This window comes from Aedes aegypti, chromosome 3, assembly GCF_002204515.2.
Source record: "Aedes aegypti strain LVP_AGWG chromosome 3, AaegL5.0 Primary Assembly, whole genome shotgun sequence".
NCBI lineage: Eukaryota > Metazoa > Arthropoda > Insecta > Diptera > Culicidae > Aedes > Aedes aegypti.
The window spans coordinates 339,948,951-339,976,139 of record NC_035109.1 but is presented as its reverse complement, the minus strand read 5'-3'; the positions used below and the strand labels follow the sequence as shown (position 1 = coordinate 339,976,139).

The 27,189-nt window shown below is 38.4% G+C and overlaps 1 protein-coding gene across 9 annotated transcripts in view; it reads left to right on the top strand.

Moving 5' to 3' along the window:
- Positions 1–27,189, top strand: part of LOC5577744 (SLIT-ROBO Rho GTPase-activating protein 1) — a 307,496-nt gene that overhangs the window by 153,606 nt on the left and 126,701 nt on the right. The window lies entirely within an intron of this gene.

Below are 27,189 nucleotides of genomic sequence, written 5' to 3'. Positions count from 1 at the left end.
AGGAGAGCGCTAAACCGAAAACAGCGAAACGTAGGAATTTAGGCGAAGCCCTCGTTATCAAAACGGAGGAAGCAAAATACGCCGAGGTTCTGAAGGCGATGCGAAGCACAGAGAAGCTATCGCCATTGGGCGCAGACGTGCGAAGCATAAGGCGAACTAGGATTGGTGAAATGATCCTAGTCTTAAAGAAGGACGCCAAGGAAAAGGGTACAGTCTATAAGCAACTGGCACAAGAAGTACTTGGTGACGAGGTTGATGTAAGATCCCTTACTGCTGAAGCGACTCTCCAGTGTAAAAATCTGGATGAGGTCACCGATGCAGCGGAGGTCTCGGCTGCCCTCAAAGAGCAGTGTGACATCGACGTAGCCAGTAAGGCCATCCACCTTAGAAAGGGCCCGCAGGGCACCCAGGTGGCGGCGATCAGGCTGCCGGTCGCAGAGGCCAACAAAGCGAAGAACTTGGGCATACTCAAGGTAGGCTGGTCGGTTTGCCGGCTGAGCATACAACAGCCTCCTGAAGTTTGCTTCAAGTGTTTCGGGAAGGGCCATAAGTCGTGGAATTGCAATGGTCCCGACAGAAGTAAGATGTGCAGAAAATGCGGCGCTGAAGGCCATAGGGCAAGCGATTGTAAGCAAATCGCTAAGTGCCTAATATGTGTCGACAGAGCAGACAACGGACACTTAACGGGCGGACCCAAATGTCCGGGCACAAGCGGAGTATCAAAGCAGCCAAAACGGAAGTAACACAGTTAAATTTAAACCACTGTGATGCAGCCCAGCAGCTGCTTTGGCAGTCAGTCTCGGAAACCAAGACTGACGTGGTGTTATTATCGGACCCATACCGCATACCAGCCAACAACGGGAACTGGGTGGCGGATAGGTCTCAACAGCTAGCAGCTATAGGGACGACAGGACGATACCCAATCCAAGAAGTAGTCTCTAGCTCAAATGACGGTTTTGCGATAGCAAAAATCAACGGCGTGTTCTATTGCAGTTGTTACGCGCCCCCAAGGTGGTCGATTGAGGAATTTTCCCACATGGTTGACAGGATGATGGCCGAACTAGCTAATCGGCAGCCAGTAGTGATAGCTGGCGACTTTAATGCATGGGCAGTGGAGTGGGGTAGCCGCTGCACCAATCAAAGAGGCCAGCTATTGTTGGAATCCCTGGCCGCATTAAATGTAGAGCTGGCAAATGTGGGTACAGTGAGTACCTTCCGCAGAAATGGTGCAGAATCGATCATCGACGTGACGTTTTGTAGTCCTAACCTTTTAGGTACCATGAACTGGCGCGTTGATGACGGTTATACTCATAGCGATCATCAATCGATTCGCTATAGTATAATACCAGGCGGGCAGAAGGCAGCGCGATGTAACTCGACCCAAGCCCGAGGATGGAAAACAGCGCGCTTCGACGGCGAAGTATTCACTGAAGCCCTGAGGCGCGAACGAAACACTCTGGACCTAAACGGTGAAGAGCTAGTTGCTGTGATATCACGAGCGTGTGATGCTTCCATGCCGAGAAAAGCCCCTCCTAGAGAGAACAGGCCGCCAGTGTATTGGTGGTGCGAATCAATTGCAAATCTTCGAGCAATCTGCCTTCGGGCTAGACGAAGAATGCAACGCGCACGCACAGAAGCACAAAGAGAGGAACGCGGTGCAGCATTCAGAGAGGCAAAGTTGGCTCTCAAAAAGGAAATCAAGAGTCGAAAACGGGCATGCTTTGAAAGTCTATGCGAGAGTGCCAATTCTAGTCCATGGGGTGACGCCTACAGAGTGGTAATGGCTAAGACCAAAGGAGCCATAGCACCCCAAGAGAAATCGCCCGAGTTGCTGCGATCGATAATCGATGTACTCTTCCCGCACCATCCCATAAGCCCATGGCCCCCAGCGCCGTATGCGGCAGATGAAGGAGAAGAAGTGGCGAGAGTGACGAACGAAGAGCTGGCAGAAGTCGTGAAATCATTCGCGTCAAACAAGGCACCGGGACCCGATGGTATCCCGAATGTTGCCTTAAAAGCGGCAGTGAACACGGATCCGGACATGTTCAGAACCACGATGCAACGCTGCATTGATCAAGGAATCTTCCCGGATGTATGGAAACGACAGAAATTGGTGCTACTACCAAAGGCGGGGAAACCACCAGGTGACCCGTCGGCGTATAGACCTATCTGTCTACTAGATACGACGGGCAAGTTATTGGAGAGGTTGATTCTCAACAGACTAGTACCGTATACGGAGAGTGCAGACGGCCTGTCCAACAACCAGTTTGGATTCAGAAAAGGTAAATCTACTCTGGACGCCATCCAGTCGGTCGTTCAAACAGCTGAGGTGGCAATCGAGCATAAAAGGAGCGGCATCCGTTACTGCGCGGTTGTCACTCTGGATGTGAAGAATGCGTTCAACAGCGCAAGCTGGGAAGCAATAGCACACGCGCTTCACCGCCTCAAGGTACCGGTGCAGTTGTGTAAGCTTCTAGAAAGCTATTTTGATGGTAGGATTCTACTGTATGACACAGAGGAGGGGCAGAAAAGCGTTCGAATTACCGCGGGAGTACCTCAAGGTTCAATCCTGGGCCCGCTGTTATGGAATGCGATGTACGATGACGTACTGAGGCTGCCCCTTCCGACGGGTGTTAAGATTGTTGGCTTCGCCGACGATATCACCCTAGTGGTCTATGGTGAATCGATGGAGGAAGTAGAGTTGACAGCAGCGCACTCTATTTCCCTGGTTGAGGAGTGGATGAAGTCTAGGAAACTAGGACTGGCCCGTCACAAGACTGAGGTGGTGGTGGTCAACAACCGCAGGTCCGAGCAACGGGCGCTTATCTCGGTAGGTGATTGCACCATAGAGTCCAAGCGATCCCTTAGGCATCTTGGGGTAATGATCGATGACAAGCTGAGCTTCGCTAGCCACGTTGAATATGCCTGTAAAAGGGCATCTACGGCTATAGCGGCGCTTTCGAGGATGATGTCTAACAGCTCTGCTGTAATTGCCAGCAAACGCAAGCTGCTGGCAAGCGTGGCGCTATCCATACTAAGGTATGGAGGACCAATCTGGTCAAAAGCGCTTAGAACGAACAGAAACCTAAAGCGGTTGGAAAGCACGTACAGGATAATGTGCTTAAGAGTAGCAAGTGCATACCGGACGGTATCTAAAGAGGCCGTGTGCATCATAGCCGGGATGACGCCCATCGGGCTCATCATCAAGGAAGATGTTCAATGCTTCAACCAAAGGGGTACCAGAGGAGTCCGCGACACGTGTAAAGAGGAAACGCTCAGAAGCTGGCAGCAGGAATGGGATAACTCCACTAAGGGTAGATGGACCCATCGACTAATACCAAATGTGTCAGATTGGTATGGTAGAAGCCATGGGGAAGTGAACTTCCACCTGACGCAGTTTCTGTCAGGACATGGTTGCTATAGACAGTACCTGCATAGGTTCGGGCACTCAGAATCTCCTGCGTGCCCCAATTGTGCTGGTGTAGAGGAAACAGCGGAGCATGTCGTGTTCGATTGCCCCCGTTTCATTGTTGTGAGAGGTCGCATGCTCACTACATGCGGAGGGGACACGTCCCCCGACAATATTATAGAGAGAATGTGTGCGGATGCCGAGTGCTGGAATGCAGTAACCACGGCTGTCACTCACATTATGTTAGAATTGCAGCGTCTATGGCGCGCCGACCAAGAGTTGGCTGCAGAGGATTAGCCCTGCCGAGGCTGGTCCCTTGTAACATTGTTTAAGTCGGCTAGGAGAAGCAGTTTGCCTAGGCTACTTCTGCTACACGTGTTGTGCTATATGCACTGGTCCCTTCCCGAAGAAATACCGTAAGGTGGTTCCGGGGAGATGAGGGTCTGAGTCCAAGGGTCATGTCGATGCACTGTTCACCACTTGAGCAATTCTAAATGAATTGCTCATGCACAGTGCATAGGCTGGTTTTAGCGGGTCGTCGTTGGTGCGTCATCCCCGCATTCCCTGAGTTATCTTCTCAGGGGATCTGTTTGCAGATTTCCCCCTTGTAAAAAACAAAAAAAAAGAGGTGATATAAGTGCTTATTTTATATGATGAAATTTGGCATACAATGTACACACTCCCAAAAAATCATGCGATTTTACGTCTTTTGGATGCACATAAAAGAAGCGAGCCAAATGACGTAAATTTGTGTCGAATTCTTAATACGTTAGTGTCTGATTCGGGAAATGTCGTTCCCAGTGGCATCGTTTTCGTGTCCTTAAACATGTAAAATTACATTTTCGGCTCAATACATATTCAAGCACACGTTTTTGTGTCGTTCCATCACTTACATCATGTGTCATTCAGTCATAACATGAATCACGTCAACATTAATTTTCATTATTTTTAATAGTGTATGTATATATTTTATTGCGAACAAATCAGTTATCTTATGCGACTTAATGTATGATAACAAAGTTGATTTGACAGCCGCTACAGTTTGATTTGATCAACTTTGTTTTCGAAACGGAAAAAATGCACTGATGAACTCAGAAAATAGCGTTTTATACGAGAGAATTTATCAAACAAACGATTTCATGCACCGTGTTATGCGGGTGTGATGAAATTCGTACAAATAAAAGACTTTTCATTTATATTCTCATGTCACTTCAAGTTGTCTGAGTGTTAAAAATCGTGGATTCGAATACCGCCGGCGACGATTTTTCGGGTTGGAAATTTTCTTGATTCCCATGGCATAGAGTATCCATGCCATGGGAATCAAAAAAATTTCCAACCCGAAAAATCGTCGCCGGCGGTATTCAAATCCACGATTTTAAATGCATAAATTGTCAAATGGCAACAGTAAGCTGAGAAGCAGGCTCTGACGTAGTATGGACATTATTCCAGAAAGAAGAAGAACCAGATGCTCAAAGTACGTCCAAAACGGTTGAATTTCTCGGCTGGACACTAAGGCAAGTTATGATTTGAATCGCTTAACTTGGAAAGGAATGCTGTGAATGCTATGCCAAAATGCATGCGATTTTTGTATTATGTTTCATCCGAGAAAATATTTCTCCCCCATAAAGCTTAACAATGGAATCCTCCGGGTTTTGTGATAAATAATTCTCCAGGAACTCAGAAAAATCCGTATAAAAATTCCATGAAGATATTCAAAGAATAACTTCTGGTTTAACACTGTTCAATGCTAGTAATGCGTGTTAAAATAGGTCCGCAGTTTCATTGATTTTGCTAGTTACTTCGTTACCAATAAATCATCGTTTTGTTTTTTCGTGCTTTGTACGCGTTTTATGTTTCTGTTTTTTTTTGTATTTTAAATGAAATATAAGAATATTGTGGATAAAGTCTTTTAGATATCTCTAGTAGACAGTTTCACAAAAATCAAAATTTCTGGGATTCTGGGAGATTTTTGTGAGCCTCAGACACAAGATGCACTTTTGAACAATGAATCGTGATGAATTTTGTTGGCCTCAAGTCATTTGGTCCATGGCAAAAAACAACACTCTAAATGAACTCCCGTAATTAAACTCTGATCCTCAAGATCAGTAGTCGAGAAGCTTGACCTCGGGGCTATATCACATATGTAATTGCTTGGCATCTAATGCGAATGTTGTTTGAAACACGACTGCGTTGATGACATTTGAAAGCTGTTTTCTTCAATCATCATCCATCATTGGAAAAGCAAAGCTACTATGTTCAATTTTGTAACATGTCGGCAATTGCGCCATTTGGCAGCAGCTCTAAATGCAGGGGAATGGGGAATGTCGTGTTTCCGACGATTTTTTACAATTTATCCGTAATTCGGATACAAAAATGATGTACTTCAATAATGTTCAGAAATGACAAAGGAATGATACTACGATTGAAATTTTATGATTGAGCATGAGGTTAAGAATCTTGTAGAACGAAAACTGTAGAGAAATGTATGTTTTACAGATACTTCAATGCACATAAATCAATTTTATGAGGTCAAAACCATCTCTAATCGGCATACAGTGTCCTCAAAAGTTGTAATGTACTAATAATACGTTCAACTAGTGGTATTTATTTTGATTTTCGTTTTTTCAAATTCTCGTTAGAATTTTTTTAATGTAAAAAATAGCCAAAAAACACAAACTCAACTTGAGACACCTCCTAATCTTCTCCAAATTGGATGAAAATTTGTTTGGTAGTTTGTTTTAGTATTGCAACTAGGACTAGAGGGTGACTGGTTGAATCCCAGACATTTTGTTTTTTTGTGAAACTGTCTAATCTCTAGTTTAATTTATGACGGAATTTCTAGATGAAATACTGGGTAACTGTTACCTTTTATAATGAGTTTCAGTAGAAAACTGTTAATATTATTTAAGAATTTCTATTTCTTTCAGGAAGGAAATTTGGAAAGATCTGTTGTATATTATTGTTTTGTTGCTTGCATTGTTTTTTTTAGGTATAACTCTAGAAAAATTTCTGCTGGCAATGCCTAAAAAAACTCGTGGAGAATCAAGATGAAACTAATGCAGGAGTTTGTGGAACAATCTTTGCAGACAATTTAGATATTAAGCCTAGATGTTCCAGAGATTTGAAGCATCAGGCGTTCTTCAAGTTATTTTTCCAGAGATTCTTTCTCTGAAGGAATCTCTAAAAATCTATGCTTCCAAAAATTACTCCATGATCTTTGACAAAATTCGTATACCGGGTTTCCGGGAAACCTATGGAGAATTCTTTCAGAAGTTTCAACGATTTTTTTCTGTAATTCTTCAAGCTATTTCCATAGATGTCTCATAAAAATTTACCATGATTCAGGAATGACTTCAGAAATTACACCAGGATTTATTACTGGAAATAATGTTTGAACTTTTCTATTTTCGATTTTTTTGAAATAATTACTCCAGGGATACCTTTGGGAGGATGTCTACTGATTTACAGAAATGAAATTCCCGGATATATCCAGGTTTTTTTCATGGTTCAAAAAATAATTCCAGGCTTAAGAAATTTTCCAAAATACATAATCGAATAGTTGGTTTAAGATGATTAGGAATTAATTTTCAAAAATACGTATCTCTGAAAAAAATTCAACAATAAATTTTAAAGTATTTTTCCTTCAATAAAAAAACAATCTGTATAAACAATTCCAATTTTTTCAAAAATATTAGTGATTTTTATTTATTTTTTATGAAAAACAAGAATGTTTATTATAATGATCTGAAAGTGCCTTCAATCATAAAAGTCAGATTTAAAAAAGCAGTCTATTAAATCTTACTTAAAAAATAGTTATTGCCTTAAAATGGAATTAAGATTTTTGAACATCAGCGCCGAATACAAAATATTTCTCGTAGAGTATTTGGATTTTTTTCTAGATGGTATCTTGGGGAAAACAGCCCTGTTAGCGACTAATCGTCATAAAAATAAGAATTTTTGAGACCTCTAGCTTGAAAAAAAAAACAATTATTAACCAAAACAAATCCACACATGCATTACGAGGGGCCCAGATAGCCGTAGCGGTAAACGCGCAGCTATTCAGCATGACCATGCTGAGGGCCGTGGGTTCGAATCCCGCTGGTCGAAGATCTTTTTGTAAAGGAAATTTTCTCGATTCCCAGGGCATACAGTATCTTCGTACCTGCCACACGATATACACATGCAAAAATGGTCAATCGGCATAGAAAGCTCTCAGTTAATAACTGTGGAAGTGCTCATAAGAACACTAATCTGAGAAGCAGGCTCTGTCCCAGTTGGGACGTAACGCCAGAAAGAAGAAGAAGATGCATTACGAATATGAAAAGAAACCTGGCAGGAACCATGATAACCAGTTCGATTCCTAAGTTGAACAGACATTCTTATTTCTAAAACAGATTTTTTTAATTCCTCGTGGCATTACAAGTATCACTGCTCGTTTTACTGTAGATTTCATTCAAATATTACTCCAAAGATCTCTTCAGGAGATTGTTTCGAGATTTTGCTCGAACTTTCTAAGTAATCCTTCCAAGAAATTCATTTCAAATACCTTCAAAAACTCAAGCTGGATTTTTTCACAGAAATTAATACGAAGACTCCATCGAGAATCCTTCCCTCGTTTCAGCCATTTTTCAATGAAGTTTCAAATCATCCACAAAATATTCTCTAGGACTTCCTCCAACATTGCCGTTTAGAACAACTTCATGAATTCAAAATTCCTTTAGTTGTTCTTTATAAGTACTCAAGGAATTCTTTAAAGAATTTTTCCATTCATTCATACAGGGATGTCTCCAGGAAAATTTCAAGGAAATTTTTCAAATTGTTTTAAAGAAAATTGTTAAAAACGTCCGCGAAGAATTTCAAAAGAAAATCCTAGAGTAACCTCAGATGAAACTTGTGTGAGTTCTAAGTATGCATTGATAAATTCCTACATTGTTCCTATATTGTTGATAAAATTCTTGCTAGAATTTTGTTGATAAATTGCTAAGATAACAAAATAAAATTACAATCTCTGAGTAATGTCCTACAAGACGTTTTGAACAAATTCTTTGATGGAATTCGGACAGAATCCACGAATAAACTATGTATGAATTCAACGTTTCACATGAAGACGTTTCGCATAACTTTAAAGGTGGACGTTTCGCATAATGGACGTTTGATTCAAAGAAATTATATGCTTTCTTTATAAAGCTACCTGTTCTTATATGAAACTGCTTTATGCGAAACGCCTTTATTCGAAAAGTCTTTGTGCGAAATGGGTCACCCCCTTATAAATGTTCGGAGCGATAACTGTAATAATTGCTGTACTATTAATTGGTGTGGAACCACGAATAAAGTTTTGAAGAATACATGGAGATTTGGAAAAATCATTTAATTTTTTTTAGAGAAATGTTTGAACCGACTAAGTGAGGAATCAAAGGTCAAATTTAACGAGGAATTCTTAGAAAATTTTATAATATATCGAGCAATGCCAGAAGGATTTTTGGAGCGATCTTTGAAAGTAATCAAGGATGAATTTTAAAAAAGAATCCCAATGAAAATGTATAGAATAAATGAAATAAATCGGCGTATAAATTAATGTAGGGTTTCTTGAAAAAATGACGAAACGATATTTATTAAAAAATCTGTAATGTCGTTAGGATATTTTCAGGGTTATCTCTGTGAAAATTAATGCATTTTTTAGACCAAATTCTAAAAAAATAGATTTTTTAGACCAAATTCTAAAAAAATCTTCGAAGCAGACATTGCAAAATCGCTGGTAGTATTCCTGGAAGTGTTCCAGAAAAAAACACTAGAATTGCTGAAGCATTCCTTGGGATCTGATAAAAATATTAGTGAGAACTTGTGGAATAGTCATGTGATAGTCCCTGAAGGTTTCTCTAGAGTCTAGAATTTTGCATCAGGATTCACTGCAAGCAAATTAACTAATTAATCGAATAAATTAATAGAGAGTTGCATTAAGGAGTGTATCGAAAAGTAGTCGCAAACTTTCAAAACAGTCTCAAAAATAATGGGTTGAACATACAAACAATGTTTTGATCAGAAATGCTTTAAAATGTATTTAAAAATGATGATGCGGTGATATTGTGCCAATAAAGTGGCATTTTGCATGATAATTTTGCAAATTACTAACAGATGTCGATGAAAATCTTGCACACCTCTGAAAAAAATGATATGGTAATAAATGTGTTAAATTTTAGGAAAAAATGATTTTTGTTTATGCTAATATATTCTGTGCCACAACTCTCATGACATAGTGTAAAAAATATTTTGAAAAATTCATTAACAAGCATTTAAGAGCAAATACAAAAATAAAAAAAGTCGATTTTCAAGGACCTCGTTTTTTGATTTTTTCTTTCTACAAGTTAATGCTAATATCGAACGATTGTAATGAATAAAAAATTGTTTTTTGATTGGAAACTTTTTCTTTGCATATTTATGAAGTAACGTTAGCAAAAAATGTTGCTCTATATAATTACCGCTGTATATGACAGAGCTTCAAAAGTTGATTAAACAAAAGTGACTTTCTAAAACCGACCTTGTTCCAGTAATTGAGCTTTTTTAGAGCAACAATTTTTGACTTTTTTTTACGTGCTGTGTAAAGTAAACATATTTTCTGATAGAATAAGCTTTTCATCCTATTTTGTTTGATATACATTTTGTTCAATATAAATAATCGAATTTTCAGAAGACACTTCAAAAATGTAATTTTGTGCAAGATTTTATTTTCCATGTTTTATAAACCTTGTTGTATTTATATTAAGACTGCATATTATTCAATATTTTTTTAACTGCTTCAATTTTGGATGACATGATGAAGATTTGCGTGAAAAAGCTTTCAAAAAGATGAACTATGCTCTGAGATATACCGTTTTGAATGTTTGCGACTACTTTTCGATACACTCCTTAAATAGGGATCAATTCTAAAAAATATACTATTTTTGTACCGTTTACTTCCGACAAAGTTGATTGTTATTGTATAAAAAGCAAAAAGCAAAAAAAAAAATTGGGAAATAATTGGAATGTTTTCAACTATGGTTCAAAAGTTCCTGAACGACACTCAGCTGGAACTATACTTGCTTTTACCAACATGGCATTTCTAAGTTCTGCTTCCTTGTCTAAACATGTGTTTTCCTCATTAAATTACAATCGTTAAAAGGACTGAATATGTCAATTAGCGTTTTGATTTTTTGATTGAAAAGATTTTGTGTCACAAAAACGACAAAGTCTACCATGTATTACTGCCCTGAGTTTAGCCGATTTTTTTCTGAGAATTCCAGGTTTTTCCAGGTTGAATAAAATTCCCTGATAATTCCAGGTTATCCGGTTATTTCCCGGTGGTTTGCATCAGGATTCACTGTACCCCTGAGCAATATCTATATTATTTCTGGAGGTACACTTATACCTTGAGGGAATCTCAAAATTTTTAAGGGAATCTCAAAAGAGTCTGTGGAAGACAGACTAGATGAATTTCTGTAGAAATCCCAAAAAGAAGATATAAATCTGCATTCCTACTGTGATTGACCAAAACAATCGAACTTGCTCATTAATCTAATGAACAAGGTTTAGAGATAGCCATAATCATTCTCTATATGTACAAGTCCAGAGCTCACAATTTGTAAGAATTTGACAGTGATCTTACGTAACTTAGAACAGTCCACAATTTGAGGTTGCTGAGAGGTTTAATTTTTCCGCTTCGTTAATCGCCTATCACTGTTCTGCATCAGGTGAACGGCAAACTAATAAAACATAATTTCTTTCCACAGTCTTACTCAAAGTGTGCAACCCGAGAAGCATAATAGCAATCATATCTTGTAATTGCGCTCACTTGAGATAGAAGGAGCGACAAGTTGAAAGTGAAAGTTTCTCCACAAGTCGATTAAGACGACGATGGCGTACCGACATCAATAGTGTTCGTTCGGTTAATGGCAGTCGACGGCGGCGGGAGTGTAAGATAGAAATGAAATTGTGTTTTTGCTCAGCTCCCGAGATTGTGCCCATATCTTGCCCGTTGCATCAGGTGTCACGTACAACTTACCAATTATACCTAAGGCGTTAGAGGTGCGACCACACATACCGGCAATTCAGGAAGCCAGGTTACCGTCTCTCAGCCTGTCGGACGTGGCCTAGGAAAGGTGGCGTAAATTTGAAACAATAAGAAATGTAATTCCAAACTTAATTATTTCCCCTTTTGTTGGCCTGCGTGGAACGGTAGAATTTGATTTGGTTTTTAATGCTCTTGTCCGTCGTATACCTTTGTAGCCTACCAGGAAGTATTGTTGATGTCGGTGGAGTGCTCTTGCTGGACTTTTTAGTAGAAGGTCGTCCTATTGTGTTAGCTACCGTATCTGGTAGTCGTAAAACTGTGGCTTTTTATTGCTGAAAACTCGTAAATCTTTTTTTTGTTGTTGGTAGATTTGGTAAAACTAACTTGAAGGCTTGTGAAAAGTTGAGCATGAGCATTGATTACCGCTTAATTCACAGTGATTGACCAGAACAATGCAAGTTGCAACGAGTTTTAATGAATGGAGTTTTGGATAAGCTTACTATTCACAAATCGAGGGTTCGAAATTTAAAAGTCGAGAAAGGAATGTAAGTTTGACAATCATTGTTACTAGAGACCGAAGAATCTTCTGCCTCATGATCAGGGGATAAATACTCCATGAAGGCTTGTGGAAAGTTAAAGGATGGTACACAAAGTATGTCACGCTAAATTAACACCTCTTCAATCACCTCCACCCTCCACTATTTTGTAAACTTTGTCACGCTGTGCCTAACCTCCTCTGACCCCTTGAAGCGTGACGTAATTCTTGCACGACCCCTTTTACATACTGAAGTGAAAATATTTCAGATTTGTTTAAAATCTTCAAATTTGATTGGATCCAGTGGGTTTCAAAAAGATTGTTGTATGTCTATCTTATTCCAATATTCCGAGAAACCAAATTGTTCATATTAGTACTGAAGAAGCCATACCCAATGATAGAGAGCGAATAAATACGTGATCAATTTCAACGTCATCGTTCGACAATCCACTTCCTTCGTTTATATTCTATGTGTTTAGCTAAACCTGATGTTGGAACTTCATAGCTTCACACCATGTTCGCAAATGGGCGTGCAAACTTTGCCCGAAACTTCTTTCGGGCAATTTCAATGGTCGATTATGATTATAGTTCAACACTGAACCCATGAGACTGTATCAGAATTCGACTCAAACGAACTGGTAACAAATTTCAATTAGCCGCCCGGACCGTAGCTTCGATCGGTCATAGTTTGTCGGAGAAATGGTCGAATCGCTGCCAATTTTTCGCGCGTAACGCTCTTCAACTAATTTCGCATTCGATTGGTGTGGCGTCAAGCCGTTCATTAGCAATGCGAGGACCGCTTCTCGGATCACTGTCCATCGCGTTGACGCAGCAAGTCTGTACATGTATGTGTGTGTGTCCGTGTGCTTACATTTGTTTGATTGTTGTTTCGATTGTTTGTTTATCACCCAAGATAGGGTTGGGTGATTTGACTCGTCGATTACCTGCACAGTTTACGATCCGGTGGATGTTTACCGATGCGGTCGTAACTTCCGTTTGTGGAGTTTGGGGTTAGGATTTTAGTTACCCATTCACCGGTGCGGATGTAACCAATCAAATTGAGTGCTATTCAAGTGGGAGGTTGGGTGAAATGGGAGATTTTAGTTTTCAGTGATTATTTTAAAATTTGTAGTAACTCATATTTCAATAATCAATCATTTAAAATGGATGATAATCTGATCGCAAAATGCATAGAATTCTCCATAACACATTGAAAATGGTGAAAATTTAGTGTGCAGAAATGACAAGGAGCAGTGCGCATCGTACCTTCGTGTTGTGCGTACAACATTTTTTTTTGCTCTAGGAACTTTTTAAAACTACCTAAAGCAATAAAACAGTATTTTTCAGTGCTACAAAATTAGTAATTTTTAATGCTACAGAAACAGTACTTTTCAATACTAGATGTTTATTACTATTGATCCCCTTTTGAACCTTTTTGGACCCGTCCTTCGACTTTTAGTTGGACTCGTTAGTGAAACCTAGCGGTGGTAGTCCTTCTTGGACACCGTCTTGGGAAAAAAAATCTTAGAACTCTTAGAATGTCACTTATTCTTTCGTTTATTCACTAAACATGATTGCAACTACAAACAAAAGGTAGAGTGAATATTTTAATTCACAGCTTGTTTCCAAAAAAGTGGGGCTTAAAACTGTCACTAAACGTGACAAGAATGGAAGAAAGGACGTTTCTCCGGAATGCGCGCTTTCTTCCAATGGTGAAATGGATAATGTTGATAATTGCATCGAAATGTGCAATCAAATCGAAGCAGTCTCTAGCCCAAACTCTTTGATTCAAGTGAGGAAACAAAGAGTGCTGCCTATCGTGATCATTTGTTCCGAATTTGGAGGTTTTAGGCAGGAGATCTTCAACTCCATTAGGGTAATCAAGCTCTCTTTGCAAATCGCAAAGAAAGGAGACTGTCGCGTTTTGCCGGAAACTCTTAAAGATCGCGAGCTACTCCTCAAACAGCTTGAAGAGAAGAAGCACAATTTTTTTACTTATGACGACAAAACTGAACGTTTGTTCAAAGTCGTCTTGAAAGGTCTCTCAAGTGACTATAAGTCACCCGAAGAGATCAAAAATGGAATAAATGATTTACTTGGATTTTCCCCAGTCCAAGTAATCATTATGAAAAAGAGAACCCAATCTGGCATTGTTCGGAAAGGGCTTTCTCAAGAATTTTATTTAGTTCACTTTAACAAAAAAAAAAACTAAATCATTTTAAAGCTTTAGAAAAAGCAAAACATTTGTTTGATGTCCGTGTGACATGGGAACATTTCCAGAAACCTGGAGGAAATTACCAGAACCCCACACAGTGCCGTCGGTTCCAAAAGTGAGGTCATGGAACAAAAAATTGCCGCATAGATTCTAAATGCATGATTTGCGTAGGTTTTTCTCACGCCAAGAACGTCTGTCCAGTGAAGGAAGCTACCGATAAGTTCATACGCTCCAATTGCAGGGGCAATCATAAGTAAATTTTTTGGGCTTGCCCTTCGCGTAGACGAGTCCGAGGCTCGTGCTAGGCAGATAAACGGTAATGTCAGTTACGATAACGGTTGTTTCCGGAATTTCCCTGCTAGAGTCTCGAACAGTGCTCATTTTTCAGTTAATGATCGCTTGATTAAGAATCATACCCATCAGGGAGATTATAATCATGCTCATTCACAAACTAATTTTAATCCGTCGGGTGGCCGTTCGAATCTTTTAATTTCGAAAGCATCTACCCAAGGAAAATACTTTGCCAAGTAATTTGAACTCCTCCCCTATTCATACTTTGAGTACCCATTCTACTTGTTTCAAATCAAATGGAAAAAAAAAACCGTCACAGGAAACTTCTACTCCGCCTCTTTGTCTACCGAAAATTCTAATGGAAAGTCATCAGATAATGTACCCACTTCAAGTGATATGTCTGCCTCTGATTTTAATTTTCTAACTGAACAATAGAATCTAATGATTGATGCAATGTTCAAAGCCACCACTATGACTGAAGCAGTCCAAGTTGGTGTACAATTTACAAATCAAATTTTTATTGGATTACGTTTTTCTAATGGATCCAATAAATAATAATTTAAATATTTTAAATTGGAATGCTCGTTCTTTGAATGGTAAAGAGGACTAGCTGTTTAATTTTCTTACAGCAAATAACGTGCATATAGCCGTTATTCAAAAGAGATCCTAACTTTTTTGTTTATCGTAATGATCGACTTGATGGGGTATGTGAGGGAGTTGCAATCATCATTCATAGGCGTATAAAACTCAAATGTTTTCGTCATTTAAAACTAAAGTTTTTGAAACTTTTGGTATTTCTGTTGAAACAAAGCTTGGCAAATATACTTTCATAGCTGCCTATTTGCCTTTTCAATGCTCTGGACAGCAAGTTAATTTGCTCCAAAATGACTTACGAAAATTGACTCGCAATAAGTCAAAATTTTTTGTCATTGGTGACTTTAATGCCAAACGTCGGTCATGGAATAATTCTCAATATAGTTCCAACGGCAGAATTTTATTTGATGAGTGCTCTTCAGGATTGATAATCCGACTGTAGTATATATGAAACATATATTGACTCTAATCTTGATGTTAACATTTCTTTAGAAACTAAACTTGATATTGACAATGCTCTTGAAACTTTAACAAATTCTATTGTTGAAGCCAGGAGCATTGCAGTTCCAACATGTGAAGTAAAATTTGAATCCGTGATTATAGACGATGATTTTAAACTCTTGATCCGTTTTAAAAACGTGAGGAGAAGGCAATTTTAACGCACTCGCGATCCTGCTATAAAAATTATATGGCAGGATTTGCTGAAACAAATCAAGAAACGTTTTTCACAATTAAGAAACAAAAATTTTGAAAATAAAATGTCTCAATTGGACCCTGGCACTAAGCCCTTTTGGAAATTATCTAAAATTTTGAAAAAAAAACTTCAGAAGCCTATACCGGCATTGGAAGAGGAAAACTAATTATTACTAACTAATTGCGAAAAAGCTCAAAAACTTGCTATGCAGTTTGAAAGTGCGCACAATTTTTATTTAGGACTTACTAGCCCAATTGAAAATCAAGTTACTCAGGACTGAGGAAAATATTCTCAATCAAGAGAGCGTTTTCGAAAATTCCTGGGAAACTGATTTGGAAGAAGTGAGAAATATTATTTTAAAAAAATCAAAAATATGAAAGCTCCTAGCGATGATGGAATTTTCTACATCCTCATAAAGAAACTTCCAGAAAGTATCTTATCATTTTTAGTTGATATATTTAACAAATGTTTTCAATTAGTATATTTTCCTGACAAATGGAAAAATGCTAAGGTTGTACCAATTTTAAAATCACACAAAAATCCTGCAGAAGCTTCTAGCTATCGTCCAATCAGTTTGCTTTCCTCCATCAGTAAACTTTTGGAAATGGTTATTTTGAACAGAATGATGAAATGATAAAAATTCAATTTTTGCCAATGAACAGTTCGGTTTGCGCCATGGACATTCGACTCATCAACTTTTACGTGTAACAAATTTGATCCGTTCCAACAAATCTGAAGGCTATTCTACTGGTCTTGCTCTTCTAGACATAGAAAAAGCATTCGACAGTGTTTGGCATGAAGGTTTGATCGTATAATTAAAGAACTTCAATTTTCCAACATACATTGTTAGAATAATTCAAAGTTATCTGTCAAAGCGTACACTTCAGGTTAATTATCAGAACTCCAGGTCTGGAAGACTTCCTGAAAGAGCTGGTGTTCCTCAAGGCAGCATTTTGGGACCAATATTATACAATATGTTTACATCTGACTTACCTGAGTTACCTCAGGGATGTCAAAAATCCTTGTTTGCGGATGACACAGGCCTCTTCGCCAAAGGACGAAGCCTGCGTGTCATCTGTAGTCGATTGCAAAAAAGTTTGGATATGTTTTCTCCATACTTGCAAAAATGGAAGATTTCTCCCAATACTTCCAAAACTCAACTAGTATTATTCCCACATAAACCAAAAGCTCTTTAGTTGAAACCATCAAGTAGACATGTTGTCACGATGAGAGGGGTTCCAATAAATTGGTCAGATGAAGTTAAGTATCTAGGGCTCATGCTAGATAAGAATTTAACTTTCAAAACTCACATTGAGGGCATTCAAGCCAAATCTAACAAATATGTAAAATGTCTCTATCCCCTTATTAATAGAAAATCAAAACTTTGTCTTAAGAACAAACTCTTGATATTCAATCAAATTTTCAGGCCAGCCATGATGTATGCTGTACCTAGACTAGCTGTTGTAATACCAGGAAGAAAGCTCTGCAGAGAATTCAAAATAAAATTTTCAAAATGTTTCTGAAGCTTCCTCCCTGGTATAGTACCAATGAGTTATATGTTACAAAGAGCGATAAATAAGAGATATTTTCAATTCTCTCAGAATTAAATCCTTGATCAATATCCATATTAGTGATTCTAGTTATTAAAAACCATCAACATTTTTGGGTGAGAAGAAAGAAAAATATGATTTCGAAACCAAATTTTCAGGCATCCGAAAAAAAACCCGGGAATTGAAAAACTGAAAAAAAAACCTGGAATCGTCATGGGAATTTCTGCCATAATCAAGGAAATTATTTTGAAGCAGTAGTTTAAGCAGTGTGTTCACGACTTGGGATTCTATCAGTAAAATGCCTCAGAGTTAAACAATATGCGCCACAAAACTACCTTCAATAAAAAAAAATCAGCTGTGCCGCTATCAAAACGCTAGAAGCACTGGTTTTGGTCAGCCTGAGAGAAAATGTCTTTAAAAATTATATGGGAAGCCCTATCTATACTACAAATATATCAAATGCAAGATTTCAATCCATATTAAGTATGGAAAACGTCTGAACTGAGCTACAACCATTTTTTTTCGCTTTGAAAATCTCGTTGGTCAATGTAGGCTACCCGAACCAGTTTCGGCCAAAGATTTAGCTTTGGTTCCTAGATTGACCAATCACATTGATTTCTTATGAGAGTGGCCAAATTAGGAGTACCCTGGCCAAATTGTATTGGAGTTGAAATGATATAGAAAATGAATTATTTTTCTTATGTTCATCAATTTGGACGAGTAAAATCATGTAGATCTATCATGTGAATGTGATCTACCGAAGACAAAAGGTTCCATGCTGATTGGCTTTGCAAAATAGTGTATGAACCACTATGGATACCGCTGGTCTATGACCAATTCCGAAACTTCTATCCTATAAGTAAATGATAAATTTCATCATCGTTGCTCACAATAATCACTGAAACAAACAAAGCTCTGCAAGCAATTTGAACCAGCTCCTTCTTCGTGCTGCCCCAAATCACGTACCGAACATTACAATTCTTTTCGTCAAATCAACCCAACGGTTCAGCGAGAAGCCCACATGCAACAATGCACTTTTCACAGCACGTGATGCATTTCACATTTCTCTTCGCTAGGCCCATTATTACTTTTATGTGCCATGAGGCTGCCGCTCTGCAGTGCACCAGTCAACTGTGACCACTCTGTGATGCACGAACTGCATGCTATAGTGTACCCACAGACAAACAGATGTAACCCTTAGAACACATGGGGCCTTCCTTAGCCGAGTGGTTAGTGTCCGCGGCTACAAAGCAAAGCCATGTGGTGTCTGAGTTCGATTCCCGGTCGGTCCAGGATCTTTCCGTAAAGGAAATTTCCTTGACTTCCCTGGGCATAAAGTATCATCGTACCTGCCACACGATAGACGAATGTGAAAATGGCAAGTTTGGAAAAAAAAGCTCTCAGTTAATAACTGTGAAAATGCTCATTGAACACTAAGCTGAGAAGCAGGCTCTGTCGCAGTGAGTACGTTAATGTCGAGAAGAAGAAGAAGAAGAACACATATATTATGATATCATCATCAACTCACACCACCATCATCTGGTGAGCATGTTGCACGAAATAATGACCTGAAGCAGGCGGTAGTGTTAAACGTCATACACGATGAAAAACGATGCACACGCCTCTGGTTTTGAGATTCGAAACATAGCAAATTTGAAATGACTGTTATATGTATGCTCAACGAAGATTTTCTCACTGTTACAACTGTTTGTCTGTGGAATACCCTTTATATTGAGTAGGGCAGGCTGAACTCAACTTCCATCGTGCCAGGTGGAGCACCAGGTTGCTATTCTCCATCCACCAACCGAGCCCACCTGATTGAAATCACTTGCATTCAACTAACCGCCGTGCCGACCTGTGATTTCTTCTCTAGCTACCTACCTCCGACGGTCCTGGCTCCGGTTGTTTGCCAAATAATAACACCACTACCTTTCTCACATTATTGCTTTGTTTTGCTCCGCCAGTTGGCCAGCTATTTAATGAAAGTGAATTGTTGTCATTGTCGATGGTGGTTTTACTTTTAGCATAACTCGTTACGGTTGGCAAATGTGGAAAATGGTTTGCGTTGGGAAAATAATTATTCATGCTTTCCGAATGGGCGTCGGTTGCTGTTTGTTGACCGAATAGGTGGATGGTCAATAGAGTTTCATCATCAGTCTGGGTCTGGCAACACTGGCGACAGACCACCAACAGTCGGACCCCCTGCCAGGACTGTCAAATGGGCATGCTATGTCCTTTCAATGCTTCCCAGTGGGTGTAATGGGCGGCAGAAGTGGGACGATAAAGCTTCTTTTGTTCGAGAGATTTACACTCCCTTGTAAAAGTTTAGGACCATCGCTTAAAAACATACAGAACTGTTTTGTCCGTATCTGTGTGTTTAATGTTTTAGGGGTTGATCCCATACTTTTGCACGGGAGTGTACATTGCCGGTTGATAGTATGGTCCCTGCATGGGTCAGGCGGGAAATGGCTTGCAACGGAGATTATTCAGATCTCTGTCCTGTATTTGTTACTGGACGTTGGATACTACGACAGTGAGTAAATGGGTGCTTTTAGCCCAAAGCGAGACAACGACTCTGAGGTCAGTGACTTGTCTGACTAGCCTGTGAACTCCGGTGTATGTTCGCTCCGATTCCTGTTGCGAATCAATCACTTCCTTTCTTCGAACTACGGTGGAAAGGTCACTGACGCTAGTCGCGTGATTACCTACAATGAAGTTGATTTTCTGCAGCTATGTTTTCGGACGGATCCAGTTATTATTTGCACGAAAAACTATAGGAACTGATAGATACAAACTTGTCGGTTTAAACATGAAGACATGCGAAATTTTTAGATCTAGTCTTGAACACACGTATGGTATTTCCGGCCGAGACTGGTTTCGTTCTTGTGCTATAGTCATAGAGTAATCTAAGAATAGCGTGTAGAGTTCCGAGAGAAATAATAGGGCAGAATTTGAAGTAATTTTTGGATAAACGATTGGAACATTTAGTGGAGTTGTCAACACTACAGGAAACAGATGGAATTCACCAAACATATTTAACTGTGCAATGTGAGAAATAATTTACTATAATCAAATTCCACATATGAGGAATAGTTAAGGCAAGACAAACTAACGTGGAGGACTTTTTTCAAAATACCAGAAATATTTTGACTTATCCTGACCAACCATTTAATTTCATAAATTTTAACAACAGCGTGTAAATTGTTTTGAATACTCCCTATCGCTCGAAAATATGCCTTCTCAAATAGTAAGGTTTCTTTCCCTCCTGCAACTGAACCCCATACGCGAGCAACGGTCGTGTGCCTTTCGCCGCCGACAATCATATTGCCCATTTTTCCGTTCATCACGTTCGTCATTAATGCCTCCATCATCAGGCACGACAACAACGGACATCAAGAACATCGTGAGGAGCGTGAGTGAGTGAGTAAGTACGCGAGCTGATGAAGCGCATGTGAGCTGCGCGGAGAGAGGGTGTAGGGAATGTGAAGACAGATCAGAGCTGCTCACTGTTGGCATTGGCGAAGCCAGGATTTCCGTCAGGGGGGAGCGTAAAACGATCATTATGCGCAATATAAATATTAGTAGCAGAACGCTAGTGGAGCTGTTGTCACAAATCTAAATTAATTTATAAATACATTTAGGGCATAAGTATCAATTATAGCTATAGCACCAATTATGACACTAATGGGTTTTCTTATTGTTCCTCTAGAATATAAGGACTTATAGTTACAGGAATGATAAAACTACTTGTTTGTTTATGATAACTAGACCTTGATATGAACATACACCTCGAAAAAAAAAAAAAAAATATTTGAGAATCTTGCCGCACACATATGACACCTTCTTAGCTGTTTGTTGAAAGACATCCTTTTCGAAATTTATGTTTTCGCCTGGTAAAACTGCTTCTACCGATAAGTGTATGTTTCTTAGTGAGCACACATGATCAAACTTAGCTTGTCAGATTTGGCGATAATGGGTACAAAGAGTGATTGAGAACCCAATTATGGCAATACTCTGTAGGTGATTTGTTTACATTTTTGTTCAGTGAAATAGAAGAAGTAAAGCAATTTTACGGATAACTTCCATTACAAGACGGTTCGATCAAACATATCTTCATGTTTTGTTCTCAATTACTAGGATTTTTTTAATAATACGTTCGAAAACGTTCGCATTTTTGAAATTTTGCTCCCTTTTCTTCAAATTTTTTAACCAGGTAGGGTTAGAATTCACATAATGCTGTTTATTTTATCGTGTTTTAAATTTTCACAACATTCCGACTCCTTTTCGAATATTTATTCGGTCCCCTGAACCCATTGAGATAAATTGATTTAATATCTATTTAATACAACATTTATGAGCAATCACATCATTACATATTAGTGTTGCATTATCATCCGCTCTGGATGATATTTGAGTTCATTTTGTGCAAATAATCGAAAGTTCATAATTGGTATACTTTTATGGCGAATGCCAGAAACGCTATTGCTATGATTGGTTCAAAGACAACGAGTTTTAAAACCAAATTTTAGAAGCTTTAAGCCAATTTAGTACTAAAACTGTTTAATTCATCAGTTTTGCAAGGCTTCAAACTAGTAATTAAGATTAATTAATGCTTACGTTTTAGAAACGCGGTTTAAATCAGATTTTTATCCATACTGTTGCATCTATAATTGGTACACCTACCCCAACTGAACTTTCTACTTGTTTGTTCAATGCCTTGTTGTAAAGGGTGGTATTCAGAGTTGCTTGCTGTCACTATCAACGCTTGAAATTTGCTGATTTGTAAAGGCCGACTGCAATACAATTCGGATTATTCCATATCACATCAACATCATGCTGTCTACTCCATCACCAGTGCATTGATGGCGATTGACTTTGGATATCACTGATAGGTCAAGTTAAGCCTTAAATTAAGCAAATAAAATGGCAATTTATCAGTATTATATTCTTGATAGTGCTGCAGACGGATTGAAACTGTGTGTTGGGCAGTGAACAAGATCAATAGGGTGGTGATCACTCATTCTACAGTGATTGTGATCTAGAGTGCGATGCCACATCACCACTGTTGGTTGTCAGTTCAAAGTGATATTGATAGTTCGCAACTGATATGGATAGTTTTAGACCATCAGCCATCAGCTGATATGACTGATATTGTGCAACTCTGCCATTATTACGACAAATAATGGGAACATTTAGATATTTCGAATGACTGTCGTACTTTTTCTGAAACCACGAAAAAGCACTTGGTTCAGTATGCCTGAACACCGACCATTTCTCCCAAAAATAACTTCTGAATTTCTGCAAGTAGGGTAGAAGCACCGGTTTTGGCCAGGCTAAGAGAATATGTCAATACAAATTATATGGGAAGCCGTATTTATATTACAAACTAGTGGACCCAGCAAACTTCGTCTTGCATCAAGTAGGCTGTTGAAAAACGCCATGAAACGTCCCGTACAAAATGACAGTTCTGTTCACTCTCGTTTTTCCGACTTTTGCGTTCAATATCCTGGGCTTTTTATATACACAAACACGTCGCAGCACTTTAGGAACATAACAAAGGAAGAATTTTCAAAATCCGATAGTCCGTTCTCATGCCATTTCGTGACATACAAACACCACTCCATTTTTGTTTATATAGATATGTCAATTGCAAGCTTTCAATCCATGGTTAAAATATCAAAACTGAGCTAAAACTATCGTTTCGCTCCGAAAATATCGTTGGCCAATATAGGCCACCAAAACCAGTTTCGGTCAGAAACTTAACTTCGGTTCCTAAATTGGCAAAATCACATTGATTTCTTATGAGAGTAGCCAAATTAGGAGTACCCTGGCCAAATTAGGCGTATAAAAGATAAAATTAAAAGGAAAATTGATTGTTTTTCGTATGTTTTGACTCAATTCGGACGAGTAAATGAATGTAGCTCTATCATGTGGATTTGATCTACTGAACACAAAAGGTTTCATGCTCATTGGCTATGTAAAAAGGTTTATAATTCACTATGGCTACAACTGGTGTATGGCCAAAACCGGTGCTTCTACCCTATTCCTAAAATAGATTTTCGAAGTATTCCTACAAGGAATCCATCTTAAATTCCCCCAGAGGATGCCTCTGGACTACATTAGAGATTTCTCCAATATGATTTTCTTCAAGTTATCTATTCCGTCAATTGTAAAACCTCTTTGTAATAAAGATTTTTCCGCAAACTGCTCTGAAGATTTCTCAAACATTTTTTTCCTGGATTTCTCTAAGTATTTTTCTAAGAGTTCCTATAATGATATGCTCGACAGATTCCTTCGAACATTTTTCTCTTTACAGTACTAGCGTGTTTGAAACATATCTCAAAATTTCTTCATAGTTATTTCCATACAAACCTACATTGTCTTTGTGCCACCTTCAAATCACCACCTAGAAAGCTGAAAATTTCACAGAACGCTATTTTTATGGTAAGGATGGTAAGAAACATATGGGAGATTGGATTCTCAATCATTTTTAAATTTTGAACCGCCCTACTCTACCATACATGTTTCGGAACTCCATCAAGGGTTCATTCAATGATCTCTTTAGAGAAATTTCTATGTAGATTGTTATTGAAACACATCCAAAGATATTCTCCAAAAGTTATTTCGGGGATATCTTTGAGAACAAAATAAAAAATCCTCTTGATATTTTTTTCCGAAACTTTTAAAGATTTATTCAGAATTGACAAACAACCACTTCAAGAATCAAGAATTACTTTTAGATTAACAAAATTTCTACTGAAGGCCATTTAAGAGCATCTCTGCGGGTTTCTTTACAAACAGTTATTTTCTCATGGTTTTTTTTTTTGTATACCTTTGAGCAATGAGGATTCTTCTAGAATTTCATCCAAATATTTACAAATAAATTCCACCTCGTTAAACATCCATGTGAATTAATTCTAAAATACCTCAGAAATTATTTCAAGAAGTTCTCCAAAGATTTATCAGGATATTTTTTTCTTAGAATATCCCTTGCAGAAATTTATGAAAGCGATGAAGAAATATTTCGAGTGATTTCCTATAGATATTGCAGTTTGAGAGACATGCAAAGATAAATTAAAATTATAAAAATAAAACCCTGATGAAGCATTGCATGATCCTGAAAAAAAAATCTCTGAACTCGCTTTTAATGTATCTATGGAAGAATTTCTATTCCAATTTTTGGAAGAATTCCGCGTGGGGGATCACATGCGACATATTTTTGAAAAGCTTGTTTGTGATATCTGGTGGTAATTAAGATAAAACAATTTAGATGCTTCTGAAAATTTGAGTTTTCGAGGAATTTTTTAAGAAATCCTCAATACAACTCAAAGGAGAATTACTACCCTCTTGTTAAAATCTTCGATGGAATCCAAGGGAAATGACCCGAAAACTTCTTGCTGGGATCGTTAAAGATCTTTTTTATGAGACACCTGGAGTAGTTCCTAGAATAACCTGACGAGGGAAAATTCATAAACTAGTTCCAATTCTCTGAAGAATTGTGCAAATTTTATTAGGAAATCCCATTGAAAAATTTTACAAATAAAACTACTCAATGCAAATTACTGGAAAAATCTTGCAATAATTTCTAGGGGGATACTTATCTAATGAAAGGTTTAAGATGTTCTGATTGAAATTTTTCGTTTGGTGCAAATTCTGTTTTAATTCCAGAAAAGATATTGAACTTCTGGATGTATTTCTGAAAACATTTCTTGGAGTAGTTCTCAGAGCTTTTTCCTAATAATCCTTTTGATTAGTCACAGGGTGCATTTCATTGAAGATTTCCAGAGATAATTTTAAGAAAATTGATTTTTGAATTCCCGGAAAAAAAATTCTCTTAACCCGCATACGCCCTGCAAACGGGAAACAGTTCAAAATTATTTTAGCTCCAATGGAATCCTCTGAAAATGCCTAGCGGCTCAGTTATTCCGATGGGTTGCAGGGTCAGCACGGGTAAATCTGATCCCAACTTCCATTTTCGTCATAATGTTTGCATCTAATTGTTATAAATGTGAGCTTCACTAAAACAAGTATAAAAACAAGTATAGTTTCAACTACACATATTTATCATGATAGAACTAAATTAGACAATTGTAACTGATTAAGAAATTTTTCGGTTCTCTATCGGGTCTCTGTGGGAACCGGTCACAGATAGGGTAATTTTAATTCCCTACCAAACCAGCAAATTTTGGTGGCCAACTTCATCATTCATGAAAACAAGCTCAGACCTGATCGAGAAAAATCCACCATGAAATCGAGAAAGAGTCGGCAAAATTTCCTAAGTTCGTAACCTCCCAATTCAAAAGAAAACTTGCTCACAACATATTTTCTGGACCGGTCATCTAAGTGGCCAATATCTTTGGAATCTGTCTGCATGGCTATGTTTGAGTTATTGAATGTTATGAAGTTTGACACTATACAGTCAGTGACATAAGTTAGTAACCAAATGCTGTTTTTCCATACAAAATGCCCAAGTTTGGGGTGCTGTATCTCAGCTTCTGGTTGTCCGATTTGGCTGAAATTTGGATGACGAAATAAAAATAACTTGAAATTTTGCCTGTAAGGGAATTATTACATTTCAGTCATTTTACATAGAGTTTCAGCGGGTTGTTCAAAGACAAATGTAAGTAACCGAGAGACTTTTTAATTTAATTCGAAAACGGTGGAAAGTCGTGGAAAGTTGGTGTGTTCTGCAAATTTGTGTGACTTCTGAAATTGAACAACTTTGTCGAACAGACTAACAATTTCTTGATATTTTCTTCAAGTTGTCATGAGAGATATTTTTGTAGAGATTCTACAGAAATTCTTGGATGAAAAAGGCAAAGGAAAGAAGCGTATATCTTGAAAAAAAAAAACGATTACTGGAATACAATATCGGAATGATTATTGTAGAAATTTCTTGAAGAATCCAAAGAAAATAGAAAATTAAGAGGAATTTCTGGCGAATATGTGGTTTTCTCCCTTATCGAATTTCTTGACGAATTAATCGAAGAATTTCTTAAATGATTTTTGGCAGATTCCTGACCTTTGGCAGAAGTCTGATTTTTAGTTGGTTCGAAGAATTATAATTCTATATAATTATAATAATTATAATAATTATAATAATTATAATAATTATAATAATTATAATAATTATAATAATTATTCAAAATTCTATAATGTCGCAATTTCTCCTTTATAGCAAACCAGTTGATCTTCATTTGTGCCCGTTACGGGGAGTCAGTCAGGGGGGAGGGGGCTCTGCTCCCTGGCTATGCCCATGATTGTTGGTAGCTAGCCGTCATCGCTCGTCACATTACACATAGGGGATAATGGGGTAAAAAGCGCAGGTGGCATTCTTTCCAGCAAACCCTTCGCATTATATCACTCGAGGCAGACGTTCTGACTGTGAGGCATTTCATCCCAGTTTCCCCCTACACGAACTCGGAGATTTACATTCATCCAATCCATGCTTGGAATGAGCCCTCCGAACATTGGTGCAACCAGCTTCGAACGCTTTGCTCGATCTGTTGTTGTCTGGCGCTGTTGGAGTTGGAGGGACTACAACGACGACGATGAGGACGGTTCGACGAATGTAGCGTGACTTGGTTGGACTCAGTCTACTCCGGACGGTGCCGGCTTTCGGTGGTGTGTGGTTTTTTGTTTCATGTCGGTGTCGTTTTTACTTTGGTTTCTCCAACAACGTTTTGACGCTGTTTTTTGTGCTCTTCTCGCCGCGTTGGTCTCAACTGACTCTGATTCTTGGTTGATTCGGGTCGGTTGATCGGTCGTTAAATGCTCCAAAGTGGCCCATTTCAGATAACCTCCCAATGGATATGGCGTGGGGCGGTGAGAGCCAAAAAATAATGCCTAGGTCCGCA